Genomic DNA, 19,721 nt, shown 5'->3' on the forward strand with positions numbered 1-19,721 from the left:
CTCAGATATGGATCATAAAAATGTTGAGTTGCTGACTGCGCTTTTTGGATTGGGTTCGAGTTAGATTTACTGGTTAAATCGTATTAGGGGACGTTCCGTTCGTTCCCACAGAATTGCTTTCTCAAGGGAGCCTGAGAAAGCGATCCTAAAAACCTGAAATCTCATGTTCTTCTGGAACCTGATTTTGAACATGAGATTTCAGGCAGCCGGGCAACACAACACTTGAGATTTCATATCTCACAGGTTGCCTAGGGATTAGGGATGGCAGTGGACCGGGGTGGGGGACAAGGTCTCCACTCCTGCCCCGTTTCAAAGTATGAACCTTCATCCCCGCCTCCATCCCCACGTGGGGATGGATTTTAAACCTCCAACCCTACCTCCATCCCTGTTTCATGTCTTCCATCCCCGGTCCAAATGGGGGTGAGGCGGGGCGGAGCCATGTTTCCCCTCGGTCTATAGTAATTCCTTAAAGGATTGGGGACGGGGCGGGGAAAGGTAGGGATTAAGACGGGGACAGAGCGGGGGAAAGCGTAAGTCCATCCCCACCTCCATCCTCGCACGGGAATAGATTTTAACCTTCATCCCCGCCTTCATTCCCGTTTCATGGCCTTCATCCCCAGTCCAAACAGGGCAAAGCGGTGGAGCCCCGTTGTCCCCAAGTCCACTGCCATCTCTACTTGGGATTTGGAATCAAAATGATTTGAAAGCAAGTAAATCTCACGGGTTGCCTTGGGAATCAAAATGATTTGAAAGCGAATTGAGACACCCAAAAGTACCTTATGATTCAGATCAACCATGCTCTGAAAATGCATGAAGTCCGCTTGCATCTCCACTTATGGGCCCTGCGCTTTGCTGGTGCTTGTGGGTTAGGCCACAGACAAAGCAACCGACAAGTAGAAGGAATCAACAAGGTCTAGGAATAAGAGGTTCGGAATAAAGCAAGAACAGGGTGCAAGTAAAGAAATTATATAACCTAACGCGTGTGAATGGTGGCATTGTTGCTGGATATGGAGTACTTAACCCTTGGTATATACTCTTGTTCGTTTGTATGGATCCATCCACCAAATGGTAGATCTAAACGTAGAGATGTGCTTAGCATGATTTATTTAATATGTTATATGGTTTTATGATGCAAGAGTGGAGGATGGTCAACCAGGTTTAGGATCCATTTGGGTCCTTTTATTTCTTTTAAGGTTTTATTATATTAATATTGAATATTGGACATCAGATTGGCTTTGTTTTATAGTTATGTATTGGATCTACCTCAAATCCATATTAGAATTAGGGTTTTTTTGTGAATTTTTTTTAAATAATTTTTGTACATGTTTTCATAGATGGAATGAATTATTACCAATTTTCTTTAATTTTTCTACTTATTTTCTATAGATTAAGATATCATAGGCGTATAGATCATAGCATAGTTTTCAATTAATCAAGTAATCGATTTGCATCAATTGTTATTAGAGCGGGTTCTCCATCGTCGGGATGATAAAGAGCCTGAAAAGGGATCAAACGATCATGGAGTTCAATGGTCGTCTTGATCAATTGAGTTAAAACATATAAATCATCTTGAAAACGAGATGCGTGAAGAATGCTCAAAATCAGCACAACCAGACATCAACCGAGATGAAGCTTTAAACAACCAACATCATCGCTTTTCCAACTAACCAAATAGAGTTGGGGTCTTTAAGGTCAAGGAGATAGAAATAAAGGAACACATAAAATGAGTTGGGATTTGATAAAAATAGGTTACAATTTATTTCTCCTCACTAGGAATGATTTTTTATTTAATTTTTTAGGTAAACTAAGGATAAGTAGGTTAATTTATGGTTAAATTCTCAACCTTAGACTTGTCGGGTTTGGGAGAAATGTTATGGTGAAGTCGGGTAAATTTTTGCTAGTGCAAGCATAATATGGGCTAGACTTGGAGAAGAGGAAGTGAGTGGTATAGGCTTAGGTATAGGGTTGGTTGACTTGCTGAAACTTGGAGGGAGGTCAAACCAAGATTGAACAAGGGTAGGGTGTTGATAGACTCCAAGTGCATTGGTGAGTTCATGATCTTAGCCATCGTTCTTATGGTTCACTGACATGTTTAGTGCTTAGAGCTTGTTGGGGGCAAGCAACCTAGAAGACCACAAAGTTCCAGATCTTGGTATGATCCTCTAAGCCTTAGAGATGCCAAGCAAGAGTGACAAAGTTACTGCAGAAATTGAGTGAGATAAGAGGGTCAAGGGGCAAGAGAGAGGGACTCCTTCATTAGAAGAATAGAGAAAGAGAGAGAGTGTGTGAGGAACTTTAAAGCTTATTTCGTTTTCACATGTATGATGTTCCAATTGTTAGGATAACAATCTTATTTATAGGCCAATGAAAGAGACATAAAGGTTTTACCAAATACAAGAAATGTAAATGCAAAAATGAAAAATCGTAAGAGGTTCTTTTGAGTCTCAACTCTAAAAATAGGTAAAAACCTTCTTAGGATTAGGATAACACCTAGGACCTTCTTAAATCACCTTTGCACATCCATCTAGGCACCTCAGAAGGGGAGGTTGACCTTTCTAGTAGGCCCCACATGGGATAGTTGGTCTTGGGTGTCTCCTTTGAATCTAAGTCCATCCAAAACGGGTCTAGTTTTTTCTTGTTTCGCTTTGTCTAACCAGAACTAGATATGGGTCCTAAATGCTGAATGAGATGATGCCTCATACCATATATCGTACTTGGTTGAGGATATTGTTGATGTGTCACCTTAGGGGTGGGTCTCAATGCAGGACAAAGCTTGGATATGGATCTATAGATAATAGGTCATCATCAATTGCTTGGACCACAAAGTTTGGATTCGAGTCTTCAACATTTGGCTCTCTAGTAATGCTTGGATCCATCTGGACCAATAAGTGTGGATTGAAGTCTTCCACACTGGGATCCACTTTGCTTGACAGGGACAATGGATTTGGAGCAGGGTCCTCTTGAATTTGGATGGTATCATCTCTTTCCCCTTAAGAATTGCCTAGTCCACTAAGAAAGAGTTTGCTATGAAGATTGTCATTCATCTCTAATGTTGGCGGGATACTTCGTAGTGCTTGGCAAAATGTCCTCCAGCCTTCAACACCACTTGACACCTATTAGTGGTGTCAACGGGTTGGGTTTACCTAAACCCACCCCATAACAAACCCTATAGGGTTCGGGTACGGTGATAAATATAAAGACTCGGGTTCGAACCCAAAGATCCAATTAATACATGGATCCAAGTATAGTTTGTGAAATTTTATACCTGACCCGAGTTTCGATTAAGACCCATAAATTTTTAATGTAAAATGCTAAAAAATATTATTTTATCAAGTATGGCCTGGGTCTGGTTCATGTAGTTCTTATCGAGTATGGGTATGGTTTCTCTTATGGCGAGTTCGATTAAGATCTAGTCTAAACCCCATACCATACCCAAAAATCGAGGCTAGGTCTGGTACCACTTAGGTTTGAACCAAACCTGACTTGTGTGTTCTTCCAACACACGAGTTGTTTGCATCTGTGAGCCTTGAGAAGAGAATGCTCACTTTGTCGGTGGTGAATTCAAAGTTTGCCTCCACCCGAATAAAAAATAGAGATTGGTTTTGATCAAAATACTATGAGCTATATTTTCTCGTTGAGGGTGCTTTTATTGAGATTCAAACTTCAATCATGATATGAGTTTGCTCATGAAAAAAAATTAGGATAGGGCATGACAAAGGAGGCCATTCACTTCGTTTTCTCGATATGACAACTCAGTGGTGCGTAGGTTATTGCAACCACCTTATCAATAGTGTATATTTTTTAAGACACGGTCCATCAGAGAACAACACAAGGATTGATGTTTTTCTTCTATTGTTCCACTCTGATTCCAACAACCATCTTGCCACATTACCTTGTCGACAATCAGGGCATGAGTCCCTAACACTCGACCATGACAAACAATGCACACAAGGAAGTTGGGTTGCCATGTATGGGTGTGACACACAACGAATGAGGTCTTGCCCGATTAGCGACATTGGATATGCACAACTTCCAATTGGTTGAGACCTCCAGTGTCCAGCAACTTGAGTCACAATGCCCTATGAGTCAAGGAATTCTATGATCCAATTTATTTGTAGCGGGTTAAGGCATGTTGGTCTATGAGACTTTGGAAGCTCATGTAGTGTCTACCAGAAGGATCTGATACTCTTTTCCCATGCACCAACTTGTAGACATTCAATTCCTTCATGTTCAACGGCAAGACCTTGGCACAGTTTGCGAGATTTTCGAAAAAGTGGCTTTCTAGCATTGAATGATCTCTTCTTCAAATGTCACACCCTTCAGTCTCTGTAACAAACACTTTAGAGATTTTGGGTACAGTGAGCAAGAGAGCCTTGCATATGGCTTTCTTGGGTGCCACAAGGGTGAGTCTGACTCCTTCTGCTACAACAATGGTGTTCCCTTATAACCTTGCTTCCAAGAGAAAGCAAAGATTTCATCATTTACTTCGCCTCTTGACTACCCATAAGAGTTTCAAGGGCCCTTTTCAAGGCCTTAAAGGGTGTGGGGTTAGGCTTAGAGGTCATGATTTCAATTTTTTTATATTTTACACCGACACCTTGAATAACGCCCCAAAATTTTAACCTGAAAATACATGATTTTTTTATGCAAGGTCTTATTGGTCTTTGTTCCAACTAGACTAAGAGTTAAGGAGTCAACTTGTGCGCAAACACTAGTGTTTAATAGCCCACTAAAACTAAGTTCGTAAAAGAGACACCAAAGACAATAACCCTTTATCAAGAAAGCATAAATACAGTGGAAAACAATTGTCTTTAGTTTTGCTTAGAATTTCAGGTAGGTTGGAGGTATTTAAACATAGCATGAAACTGGATCTAATTTCTGTTTTGGAACTTGAGTCTAAATTCAACTCGTAATTTGATTATAACTCAATAATCTGAATCTGAAACATAAAAGATAAATACAGTTCATAAATCCATTTAAAATCATTCATCAATTTAAATAAATTATTTTTAAACAACTATCAAAACTAATTAACAAGTTTTTTTATTCACCTAATTCTAAATCCAAAATTGTTGGTTCTTGGTATTTCATAATCACTCCAGCTAATTCATTCATTATCTTAAATTTTTTAATATAGGGGTCAGACTCATTAAATCTCAGAAGGAACATAATAATAATGCATGCATATATGAAAACTAAGCATATATGAAATCAAATATTATTTAGAATATGTATACTGCACATAATCATCACAAAGCATTCAACTGATCATGCATAGCCAATACCTTTAAGCAACATACTACAGAACAATAATATGTTCATGATTATGCATCTAAATCATTAGGACATGTTTTCAATGCCAATTTAACACATAATAAAGGTGTTCAAGTGTAAAGATTTTGTTTATCTTATTACCTTTTTTGTAAGTACTCACAAGTCACTATCACAAATCAGAAGAGATCACTTAGGTATTTATTATGCTATGTATTTTAATTTTCATGAGTAACTTACTGAAATTAATTCACTAAAGGTGGTCCAATGTCGAGAGAAATCTCACCAGTAGCCACTAAAACAACATGATACATCTTAAACTTCTGCAAAAGACCTAAATCAACCACCTAAAACAAATTGGTAGCCCAACCCTCTAACTCCGAGGACTGAGAACCATGAGATGCTCTTACTCTAAAAAACAAATAATGGTCCAACAGAGTTTTGTATCACCTACCTCTCTAAGGTAAGCCCGAGTCCGAATGGGTTACTGGGTGTTTTTATTAAGGATGTCATTACATTCATCACATGTGTTACATTATTCAACACTACATGGCTCAATAACTCAAGTACCCCTCTAGGGTAACTTTCACATTATCTTTCATGGCATGAGTATCATACTACTCATTCATGTTTCTCATTTATGTTTGTTAAATAGTTATATTAGCTTATCATTTTGATAACCTCATTTAGTATGTTTTAACATTTTTAAAACAGTCAAGTATCTTGCATGTGAAGGCAATAGCCAAAATATTATGTATGCATATATTCTTTATTTTCGTAACTTGATGCACTTTTAGCACCCATGGGTTCTCATCAACCCCTTGCTCATTCATAAGTGATTTCATTTACATACATACTTTTCATGCCTTACAACACACCATCATATATTCGTGCACTCATGACACCATATTAGTTTTTTTGAACTACAACTCATTAATGACTATCAACAAGTGCATGCACGTATTTCATGCCTTATAGCACTACATAATAATATATACTATCAAATTGCATACCGTAACATCATATTGTATATAAAAACATGTTATGCTACATATTAACATATTATGTTGCATATCATTACATCATGTTGCAGATTAACACTTCATGTAGCCCACTAAAGCATTATAACAAAAATTTACAACATATAATTACAATTATGTTCATGTTCATAAGTAAAGGCACAATCATATACTTCATTAGGCCCACACACTATACTCTAATAAGTCGTGTGTTCATTTGGTTCAGCTTTAGAACCAAATCATGTTTACTTTCGTAACCATGACATGCCAAATTCAAAATTATAAGGACATAATTTCTCAGTCAAAATGTTTTTTGATATAATCTGAATAAAATAAATTTAAATTTAAGATTTTTAATGTAAATACACACACGTGTTAGCTGTTTACATGCAAAAACCTAGACTCAAACTTATTTTGGATCAGAGAATAAAAATTATGCAAGTGCAACCTGATTTCTTTTCTTAGAACAATTTTGTCTAGTTTAGTCTTTCCGAATAACCTCAGCCATGCAATACACAAAATGAAATAAATTTTAGAATTTTTACTGTAGTTAAATTGTTGTATTTGACACAAGCTAAAAAAAAATAGAACTAAACACCTTCACAATAAAGAATTAAAGATCACACAATATAGTCTATTTATGTTTTATGAAGACTATATTCCAGAAATTTTAGTTTTTGTACCGAACTTCTATGATTTTTTATTTTCAAGCCGTAATGAATCAACACGCAAGATTTTTATCGCGTGTTCTTTAATATAACTAACACAGATAAAAATTTCAATCATAAATCCTAAATAATTTGAAAGCGATAAATTTTACAAAAAACATTCAGCCTATATAGATTTTCTATTGGGACGAAAAATCTATGTCAATTTTCAGAGGTTGTATCTCTCAACCTATAATTCAATAGAGGCAAAAAAAATTCTATGATTATTTTCATATGTCTGAAACATCTTCAAAATTTTTAAGGATGTATGGGTTCATAGTTTTGGAGAACTAGATTTATTTTCAAAACTGACCAGAATAAAAATATAGGATAACATGTCATTTTTAAGAAACACAAAGAAATTCATGTTTTTCATTAAAAAGACTAAGAACATGTGTCTAATGATTTTGATTCAACATAAACACACCATATATATGCATATACACAACTAAGCATGCTGGAAATAAGAGATATAATTCATAACACGCAGCAAATATAAGATCCAACATTTTTACTTAATAGAACACGATTTTCTCAAAATTGATTTCTAAAAAAGATTTTGGGTTTATAAAATTCTCCAAGATCAATTCATAAATGAATCTAGGCTGATATTCATGTTGATACACATCTGAGAATCATCTACAACATGTTCATGTATTTAGCTCCATAAACACATGCAAGATTACGTGTTCCTACCTCAGAATAAAAAAAAACTAAAAAAATACTCTTATACAGGCAAAAACACTGACCGGTCCTTCTCCTATATATGTGCACCACCAAGATGCAACCACACCAACACAACACTTCTCTAAGGAGTGTGTGTGAAAGGAAGAAAGAAAAGAGAGAGAGAGAGAGAGAGAGAAAATAGAAATTTGAGAGAAAGTGAACCCAAGAGGGAGTTGCGTGAGATAGGAAGGAGGGAAGTTAGAGTCCGCCTTTTATAACTCCGTTAAGAGTCACATATTTGTTTTAGAAAACTCTCTCTAACTTATCTAATTTAATTTTAATTTCATTATATAAAATTTTATGAAATCCTAGGCTAGTTAGGACTTTTATATGAAATAGAAAATAAATAAACACATTAGCTAACTAGGACTCTTTAAGAATATGAAAACTAATTGGCAACTTTGACTTTAACCAAAGTAGCGAGGATTTTATTTAATCCTTCTCATATAAGATTTCAACTTCCAAGAGGGGCCCACATAAGGTGGGGCATCTCACCCTATGACTCTAATTTTCTTAATTAAATTCTTAATTATTTTCAAATTAAATCCAAATTTAACTCCAAATTAAATTCTAATCCAATTAAATTCCAAATTCAAATTCACATTCTATTAAATCCCAAATTCAAATTCAAATTCAAATTCAAATTCAAATTAAATAGCATATAAAATTTAACTCCAAATTATAATTAAATTTTAAGTCAAATTCAAATCAAATTAGCTTAAGATTCAAACTTAAATTGAAATTCAAATGAAAGTTCAAACCAAACTTGAGACATAAAAAATCATCTTTATTTATCAAATAATTATAAAAATTTTGCGGGTATTACATCATTCACCCTTAAAAGAATTATGTCCTCAAAAATCGATACAAGAGCTACTCAAACAAACTAGGGTATTTTTTCTTATGCTACTTTGAGGTTTTCATGTATACTTCTCGATACCATGAACTTACCAACACACCTTGACAAGAGGAATAGTCTTCAATTTCAACACATGTTCTCTTCGGTCAACAGTCTCTGTTGGCCTCTCCTCTAAAGTCAAGTCTTCTCGAATATCCACATCCTTGTATTGAATGATATGAGATGGATCATGGACATATTTCTTCAGCATAAAAATATATAAGACATTATGGATCTGTGTATATTGAGGAGGTAGCACCACACGGTATGCTGCTTCACCAATCTATTCAAGGATTTCGAAAGGACCAACATATCTGGGACTCAATTTCCCATTTTCTCTCATAATCCATAGCAGTGCCTCTTAGCACACAAATCAAGTTCACAACAAGATCTAAAATCACAATAATGTTGAATCATAATCCAGACCTCTAGCATAAAATCCAAGATTTTACAACAAGATTTGGTTCCTTTGACCCTTTAAGATCTTTCAAAATGGCCCAGACACTCTGAATTCATTATCTGAAATGCCTAGTAGAGATAATGCAATCTTTTCTTTTCGGCATAGAATACTTGTATAGTGCTCAAACAACCAATCTATACCTAATATTATATCATACTCGGTTGTATTGAGTAGGATGAGATTATCATATAGGTTTTGTCCATCTAACTCTATGCAGTGCGTAAGTTACACATAAGGTGTTATAACTAACAAAGTTATATACGTCCAATGTATGGTTCAGAGGCTCAATATTCAGCCTCAATTGTTCAGTAAAATTTACAGACAAAAAAATATGTAACATGACAAAAGTAGCTTGACCAGCGACTAACATGGTACCTTGCATCAAGTCACCCTTCTTTAGTTGATCTACTGTGGTGGTATAGACATGGCATGCCACCTTATTTTGGAAGGCATGTTGTTGTTGTTGTTGGGGTTGAATTGCACCGACTGCTCGCTTGCACTCATCAACCTTATTCATGAGACACTACCAGATGTAATGGCTTATCTTTCTGTAGTAAAAATAGGTGCCTGAGTCATGAGGGCATGATTGTCCATCATAGAAACGATTGCACTTCATGCACTATTGGGTTGGCTTCTACTGTTGTTAGAATCCTCCATACTGCTTCTGCTTCTTGGCAGGTGGGGTGAACTTCTTCTCACCCAAAAATTGTTGTTTGCAGGTCCTACCATTACCAGTTGACCTCTTAGATTGATCTCCCTTAGATCTCTCTCACTCTTTAGACAGAATGGTGGCCACTTTGATCGCAAGTAAAGTCATAATCATATATCCTCATTAGGCCCACATATTATACTGTAATAAGTCATGTGTTTATATGGTTCAGTTTTAGAACCAAATCATGTCCAACTAGTTCACTTCTAGAACCATGACATACAAGAAAACAAAAGTTTTAACTTTAAAATTATATAAATAAAATTTCTTAGTCAGTAAAAATTCTGCCACAATCTGAATAAAATGAATTTAAATATAAGATTTTTACTGTATATGCACACAAGCATTAGTTGTTTACAGGAAAAAACCTAGAGCCAAACTTATTTCAAATCAGATAATAAAAATTCTGCAAGTGCAACCCATTTTTTATTCACAAAACAATTATATCTCGTTTAGTCTTTCTAAAGAACCATCAACCATGCATTGCACATAATGAACTAAATTTTAAAATTTTTATTATAGTTAGCTTGTGTGTCTGACACAAACTCTAAAAAAAATCAAAACTAAGTGCCTTCTCATCATAGAATTAAACATCACACAATAGAGTCTTTCTGTTATTTGACATATTATATTCCAGAAATTTAGGTTCTAAACCAAACTTTCATGATTTTTAATTTTTAAATTATAATAAATCAACATGAAAGATTTTTATTGTATATTCTTCAAAATACAAACTAAAACACATAAAATTTTCAATTACAAATCCTAAATAATTTTGGTGCAATAAATTTTACAAAAATGTTTAGCCTACACAAATTTCCTATTAAGACCAAAAATTTGTGTCGACTTGGAGAGGTTGTATCTCCCAACCCATAACTCAATCGAACCCAAAAAAAAACATTAGATTGCTTCTATATGTTTGAAAAATCCTAAAAATATTTTAGGATTTATGGGTTCATATTTTTTTAGAACTAGACTTATTTTCAAGGCTGATCCAAATAAAAATACAAGACAATATACAATTTTTAAAAAACACAAAGAAATTCATATTTTTTTATCAAAAATGCCAACAACATGCATCTAATGATTTTGATTCAAGATAAACACATCATACACATGCATGTACACATTTATTGAAAATATGAAGATTTAATTCATAACATGAAACAAACACAAGATCCAATATTTTTACTTAATAGAATATGTTTTCCTCTAAACCGATTTTTAAAAAAGATTTTGGATTTATAAAAGCCTCCATAATCAAATTTATATCAGTTCCTAGATGAATCTAGGTTGATATGCATGCTGATACACATCTAAAAATCATCCACAATATGTTCATGTATCTCTATAAATACATAGAAGGTTACATGTACACCAACAAGTTCTTCTCCTACATATGTGAACCACAAAGATCCAGCTACACCAACACCTCTCCAAGGAAAGCGTGTGGGAGTAGGAAGGAAGGGAAAAGGAAGAGAGAGAGAGGAAATAGGAAATTGAGAGAGAGAGAACCCAAGAGGGAGGGACGTAAGATAGGAATGAGGGAGGATAGAGTCTCCCTCTTATAACTCCCCTACAAGTCTCCTATTTCTTTTAGGAAGCTCCTTCTCTAACTTATCTAATTTAATTTTAATTTCACTATATAAAATTTTATGAAATCCTAAGCTAATTAGGACTTCTACATGAAATAAGAAATAAATAAATACATTAGCTAACTCAGACTCTCTAGGAATATGAAAACTAATTGGCAACTTGCACTTTAACCAAAGTAGAGAGGGTTTTATTGAATCCTTCTCATATTCCAACTTCTAAGAGGGGCCCACATAGGGGGAGCATCCCACCCTATGGCTCTATTTTTCTTAATTAAATTCTAAATTTCTTCTAAATTAAATCCAATCCAAATTTAATTTTAAATTAAATTTTAATCCAATTCAATTCTAAATTCAAATCCAATTAAAATCCAAATTCAATTAAATCCCAAATTCAAATTTGAATTCAAATTCAAATTAAATCTCAAATGAAATTCAACTCCAAATTAAAACTAAATTTCAAATGAACTTTAAATCAAATTGTGATCCGAACTCAAATTTAAATTCGAATTGAAATAAAAAGTAAAACTAAAATTAAGACATAAAAATTCATCTTTATTTATCGAATAATTATGAAAAATTATCAAGTATTACACCTTGTTTGTCCACATCATGGTCATGGTAAGACATAGTAGGATGTCCAAAGTGGCAAGCGGTCCCTTGGTCCATATACTCTTCTGATGTGATAAGATGGTTTTGGTAACCTTAGGAGTGTAGGAAGGTAAACATATTCCCAAACTTGATAAGACCTACTTCTCTTGGTTTGCAGACCTTCGACCAATAGGAGGTAGACTAATCCTTTTTACAAAGGTTAAAGGTTTTAGTTATCCCACCCCTTTCTTGTGCTTCATAAAACAACCTTCTAGGGTTTCTTTTTCAAGGTTGACCCCAGTAGGCATTTTGTGGCATCTTTCATGCCACTGGTTCCCTTATAACTTTTCATCATTTGGGTGTTCTAAGGGCTCACCCTAAACTATCTTCGAAGAATTGTATTTGGCTTATATATTGCCTTTTTACAATATATAGCACATTATGTGAGTTCAAAAGAGAACGGGATGATCTTCTTCTACTTGCTGAAGTGGAACACCCTTTGGTCGCTCTTGTGGGTCCGCTTATGCCTCCAACAGTTCTTTGAGAACCACATTAACCTCAAGAACAATGGCAAATTTGTTCTCGTCAGTTTTGTCTATGGGCAACAACAACAAGGCTGGTTCGCATTTCAAAAATTGAACTTGCTTCTTGAAATCATCAAATCATTGGCTAGTGGATTGAAGCAATTGTTGCGCAGCTTCGATGCCTGCTTGTATTTGTGGCAGATCCAACATGAGTTAAACGCTTGCCGCAACATTAGTCATATGATTTTCAACTAAGTGCTTGGTGTTGGGCTTTCTCTTGGCGGTTTGGTTAGAGAAGGTGGAGTTCATGTTTAAAATTATAGAGGAATGATGATCGTTCGCTCTGAGGCCAAAGTTGTTATGGTCCTAGACCCACGGGTTGGACTGGGTTAGGTCAAGTAGGTTAAAACAGGTTTAGTTTGGGTTTGGATAGGGTTTAGTACAAAATTTGGTTCTCCCAATTCACAATAGATAAAATGCTAAAAATTTAGGAGGAGCTTTGAAACACATTAGGAAAGCTTGGATAAAAATTAGGAAAGCTTGGGTAAAATTTTTAGGATTTTGAGAGTTGTCATTTGAGAGATAGAATTTCTAAAAGTTATGTGATTTTCTGGGGACGGGGTTATGTTTGGATTCTGACAGACCTTGAGAGATTAATTTATTCCTATCAAAATATCGATCAAAAAATTATAAAAAATTCAAGACAGACTTAGGATAAACAAGGGAAGGTTCAGTTAAAATTTGGGGTTCATGGTATTTAGGTCAAGAAAATAAAAATAAGGAAACACAAGAAATAGGTTAGGATCTAGAATGGGATTTGGTAAAAACATGTTACAATATTTATTTTTCCTTACTGGGAATGAGTTTTGATTCAATTTTTGGTGGGTAGACTAAGGACAAGAGGTTAATCTATGGGTAAATTTTTAGGCTTGGACTAGGTCGGGTTACGAAGAAATGTTAGGGTAAAGTCGAGTCAAATTATGCTAGTTACAACAAGCAGAATATGCGCTACACTTGGTTCAAAGACTTGAGGAAGAGGAAGAGAGTGGTTTAGGATTAGGTATAGAGTTGGTTGACTTATTGGGACTTGCAGGGAGGTCATACCAAGCTTGGGTAGGGGTAGGGTGTTTCTGGACTCCAGGTGCGTTGGTGAGTTCTTGATCTTAGACATTGTTCTTGTAACGCCCCAAAATTTGAAACCATTTTTTTTTTCAATGCACAATGAAAATACATATTACATAATGGCTCAAAACTTTGGGCAGGTTATAGGTCCAACACATAACACTTCTTACATTTGGATTGTTTTTATAAAAATTATTTAATGCAACTAAAGATAACCAAATCATATTGGGAAATGAGCCAAACCATTTATTTAATCACAACTTGAGAAATTTAAATAACAATGTTCAAAACATAATAAATAAAGTTTCCAATTCTAATTCTAGAACCTCAAAATATGTAGTTGCTAGCATCTTGCAGCTCTCCTGTCAACGTGTCCGCTCATTTTGCATCACCTGCAAGTGGTAGGGGTCAGAAACAAGAGTTCTTGGTGTGAACATCATAAACATCGTATTTAAACTTAGGATTAACATACATGATCATACACAGGCATTCTCGAACACTTATAGATCCATACCACCAACAATATCACTCAATTGAATTACATAAAATTGCAAGTAAACATATACAAAGGCAACTCATAAAACACCAAGTACATGCTTGCAAGTTCACTTAGTCATGATCTCATTCATGATATAGAACAATAACTTAAATGCATATACGAATAACAATTTCAAAAATATTAACTTGATGCATGAGTGACTTCGTTCAATTCAATTAACCTTTTTTAATTATATGATGCATGGCATGCTTATTTCCAAAACAACTTTAGTTTCTCTTTTATAATTTTTGTGGGTACAAACACATGTTCATATCCTGGATTCAAGGCAAAGACCCAAGGGTATATTCACAACATTGTCCTATTAACCTGACCTTGCTCAATGAAATTGGTGTCGAGGTAAACTTTTAACGAAAAAGATCTCTAATCCACCAACATGATATTTCAAATGTTGTTAACTTACTACGTGCTAACTACCCCATCGGTGGTAGTTTTTCCCTATATTCGTGGCTGGGGAGAGAAACCTTCTATGCTTGTAACAAAATCCCACAGAGCTGAAAGTACCATTTATGTTTTTCTCGTAAGTCATTAAGAAAATTAATTCTTATTGTGCACAGTTTAAGTTTAAATTTATTAATTCTCTTATAACAATTTATTAATCATAGCTTTTAAAAGTTAACCAACCAGACCTTATGCACGTATAAATAAACATAACCATTTGCATAGCTAACAACCTCTAATTCGGGTCAATCACATGTTCAAATTATGGTTCATACTAGGACCTCATACATATACACCACAACTTGTGCGTAAGTGTCATGCAAAATATGAAATTCACATCCTACATTTTCATAATATGAAAAGGATGATTTACACACATATACATAACTTATAATTTAACGGATGATGCATGTATCATCTCACATGCATATTCATTGCACAAAAGCGTACATGTATCATGATTCAATTCATTATTGCATGATAATTTGATGTTGTCATATGCATGTTCTTTGCATCAGTAAGCATTCATTGCATTCAATCATCTATACATGCTTCATGACCATTTAGGCATTAACATTTTTCAAAGGTAGCATGCACAGTGATGCACATACAACTATCAAGTGGTAAAGTGGCATCTTACCATGGTATGCATATACCAAATTGTTGTACATCCATTCAACATGCACAACTCATCAAAATATCTATAATATAACATACATTATTATTAAGAAATTCAAAGTAATTAACACTTAATATACGCAGAAAGAAAAACATTACATATAGTAACCCTTTTTAGAAAGGGGTAGAGGCAAATTTATGACAGACTTTGTAAAATCTGTCAAAAATCATACCGACAAGTTTTGCAACCCATTTTTTTAGGACTCCTATACATGTTAACAATTAGTCCTCAGAGGCTCTGGTCTAATACACTCATAAAAAAATCAAAAGGGCTCATGGACTAGACACCTCTTGAAAAATGTCAAATGCAGTCTTCAAATGAGCTCCATAAATTTTTATCAACTTTTAAGAATTTTTAAAATTCTTCTGCAATGTCTCAGGCCCTGATCTCTCTACCAGGTATTCATCTATGTAAGAACAAACTTTAAAAAAATTGGCAACTCCAAAATTTGAGTTTTGGATGGGTTTTGCATGGTATTTATAAACATGGGTTGGTTTAGTCTACACTGCAGGGCAATGGTCATGTGTCCCATTGTCATGGACATAACTCTCTCATACGATGTCAGTTTGGGCCATGCAATACTATTTCAGATATCTCCTTGATGTATATTACATCATCATATATTTATTCACATATAGTACTTGGGGTTTTTTAGAGAATCAAATGTTTTTCTGAAACTGATTAGCATAAGAAAATATTAAGAGCATGTATAGTTTTCAAACATAAGTTTAATGCATGCCTTCACTTCAATAAAACATTGAATCAATGTCAAGCATGATATTGTAATTAAAAACACATTATATAACTCTAAAATCAACATGAAATGTATAAAAAATTGAGCAATATACTTTAGATCATAACAAAACAATAATCCAATACTTGATTTCATGCTTACAAACCCCAATATATTATCTGATCAACCCAAAAAAAAGTTCTGAAGTATAAACACAATAAGTAGCACATAAATTGCATAAAATTAACATTAAGACTTATCAAATAATTCAGAATTAACCAAGCCCTAACCAATCACATCTTTTTGTTCATATGAGTTTTCTTAAATACCTTTTTGAAAAACTTTAATGAAAATGTTAAATACTTTTCTTTTTATACTCAAATCAAATCTAAAATTTTGTACCCAATGATGGATCAAATCTGATCTAGGGCCTGATCAGACATTGAAACATTTGTGGTACACACGTACCCTAATCTAAGGCCTAAAGACGAGTTTACAATATCCCTACCTTGATTTGCTTTTCTGGTTGTAAATCCGGTTGTGGCTTTGCACCACCACCATCGATCTTGGCTATAGCTTTAATGATGTCTCACACCCAAGGGAGGAGAATAAGAGGGAGTCATGTCATCTAGGAAAAAGGAAAGAGAGAGATGAGAGGGAAGAGAGAGATCTAATGGGGTTGGTGTGTGGGATTCTCTCTCTCCCTTAAGCTCCCAACCCAATTACCATATGGATTAGGATAGACACACGGTAACTTCCTAGATAAACATTCAATTTTTGTCAAACTATTTAATTATCAAAAGATAGTCTTTGTTTTTTGTTAATTATCTGTAAGGAAGTAGGAAGGTGGGATGTCCCATATGAAAACCCACCATCTTGTTTATTTTTTTCAAAGTTTCCTTTTTCTTGTCTCACATCCTTTCCTTAACCTCTTTTTTTTCTCTTTTTTGGATGCCAATTAGAGTAGACAATTTAATTGATTTATTACTCTAACTTAACAAATTCTTAAAAATAGAAGGGGGGGGGATGTACCACCCATGTTTCCTTTCTTGAGTGTATTACATATGATAGAATCTAATTTATAATATACTACTTATATCATAAGTATAGTTTATATATTATTTTAAACTAATTTATATCTAATTAAAATATATAATATCCTAATTTAGTAAATGAGGAATTGGAAAATTTTAGCTATGAGTCATCTCAAGCAGACCCCACTGTCCCACGTGGATGATACATCACTTCTACCCCACATGCCATGCAAGTGATCCAACTAGATCCCAAAACGGTTTATTAAATCCATATTCTAAATAAGATTCATAATTCGATTAGTGTCCACTTATGATCCAAAATCCATTTCTGAGCTTCGATCATGGTTCCGAGTTAGATCCAAAATCCAATATAAGATCCATATCCATTTTAGAGTCCAAATCCAACCTACGAAACAGATTCATTTAGGACTAGAATTGAAATGTGAATTTTTAACATTCATACACAAATTCAACACTAAAAATCCTTATTTATTTATTAAGAATAAGCCAAAAATCACAATTGTTACAGTTCTTATGGTTCACCCACACATTCAGTGCTTAGAGCGTGTTTGGGGAAGCAACCTAGAAGACCACCAAGTTTCAGACCTAGGTCTAATCCTCTGAACCTTAGAGACATCAAGCAAGAGTGACAAAGTCACTACAAAAATTGAGAGAGAGAAGGGGGCAAGGAGAGAGAGAGAAAGGGACTCATCTCTTAGAAGAATAGAGAAAGAAAGAGAGTGGGGAACTTTAAATCCCATTTCATTTTCATATATATGATGTTCCAATTGCTGACATAACAAGCTTATATATAGGCCAATGAAAGAGTCATAAAGGCTTTAACAAATACAAGAAATATAAATGCAAAAAAGAGAAATCCTAAGAGACTCCTTGAAGTATCAACTCTAAAAATAGGCAAAACCTTTATAAGGTGAGAATAACACCTAGGGCCTTCTTAAATCAACTTTGCATGTCTATCTAGCCACCCCAAGAGGGGAGGTCGACCTTTCTAGTGGGTCCCATATGGGCCAGCTGGTCCTTGGTATCTTCTTTAGATCTGGGTCCTTCCAAAACAAGTATGGTTTATTCTTGCTTCGCTTCATCCAACCCAGAATTGGATTCAAGTCCCAAATGCAGAATAAGGTGACCCCTCATACCAAATATCATACTTGGTTGAGGATGTTGCTGATATGGCACCTTAAGGGTGGGTCCCATTGCAAGATGGAGCTTGGATCTAGTTCTATAGAGAATGGGTCCTCGTTAGCTGATTAGACCATGGTGCTTGGATTCAAGTCTTTGACATTTGGCTTTGTGGTAATGCTTGGATCCATGTGGGGCAATGAGTGTAGATCATGGTTTTCTATATTGGGATCCACCTTGCTTGACAAGGGCGATTGATTTAAAGCAGGGTCCTCTAGAATTTGGATTATATCAGCATGTGCCAAGGATGACAAGTTGATGTCTTCACTGCTATCGTGATAGTCTTCAAGTTTAAAGAGGAGTCTCATAGGGCAATCCTTCTTCCAATCCTTTATTTGCTGCAAGACATATTTGTTAATTGTGGGAGGTCAACGAGGTTGCTAAATAAACCCAAATAGCTAGACAACTTGACCAACCAATTTGCACTCAACTTCATTCATGTTGTACAATCAAATGTCAATCCTTATGATGTCCTTTACCCCCACAACCGCATCAACATTCTCCTCCTTCTCCTCCATGTTTTCATAGAGCCACCACTTTAACTACAAAACTAAGTTTCATTCATGATTAGTCCTATATCACATTATTTATGAAAATATAAGAAATATCATCAATGATACTTATGTTTGTCTTGGTCAGCTTGTGCAACAATGAAATGCATTGGACACATCCCATATGAGGACCCTCCACTCTTCGATCAATCACTTCTTCGCTACGTGACTGACTTCATATTGCAACATGTGAAAATTCATGGAGATAGTTAAACATCTAGGGCCTTGCAATGGATTGTGCTCTCATATCCAAAATTGCAAGGATTAATACAAGGTTTAACAAAGATTAATATACAGTATAATACATCAATATTGTTAAATAATGTTGAGTATAAATCAAAAGTTTAAGTACAATGAAAGAATAAATACCTCAAACAACACCAACATCCCAGTCATATTTTTTCTTTCACTATTCACGCTTCTAAAACTTGCATAAAGGTGTACAAGTGAAGTTGCTCCCAATGCATATTGATCTACATGATCTAGGTTTTATAATAGTTTAATATACGATGCATAGATTGACTTCACACCAGTGTCAATGAATAAGCATATGTCAAAGAAGTAGAGCAAGAATACTCTCACATCCTTTCCCACCCTACTACCGCCCTTCCCTCCAACATACGGTAGTTTTTCATTCATCATTCTCTCCTTGATTGGGTCATAGTGATTCCTCGACGATGATAACTAAATCCTTTCTCTTTTAAACACATCATCCTTCGCATCCAAATAAAGATCACATAAGTACTTGAAATCTCCTTATCATTGTCCACTCACTGGCTTCCCATAATACTTAAATTTGGTGATTCATACTACACCCTCTAACGTAATGATCATCTCAAGATCTGTAAATTAAAATATATTGGTTATTAGATTTTAGAACATCACAACAACCTTTAAGAGGGGGTAAC

The sequence above is a fragment of the Nuphar pumila genome, chromosome 9 (genome assembly GCF_984573655.1).
Source record: "Nuphar pumila chromosome 9, dmNupPumi1.hap1.1, whole genome shotgun sequence".
Lineage (NCBI taxonomy): Eukaryota > Viridiplantae > Streptophyta > Magnoliopsida > Nymphaeales > Nymphaeaceae > Nuphar > Nuphar pumila.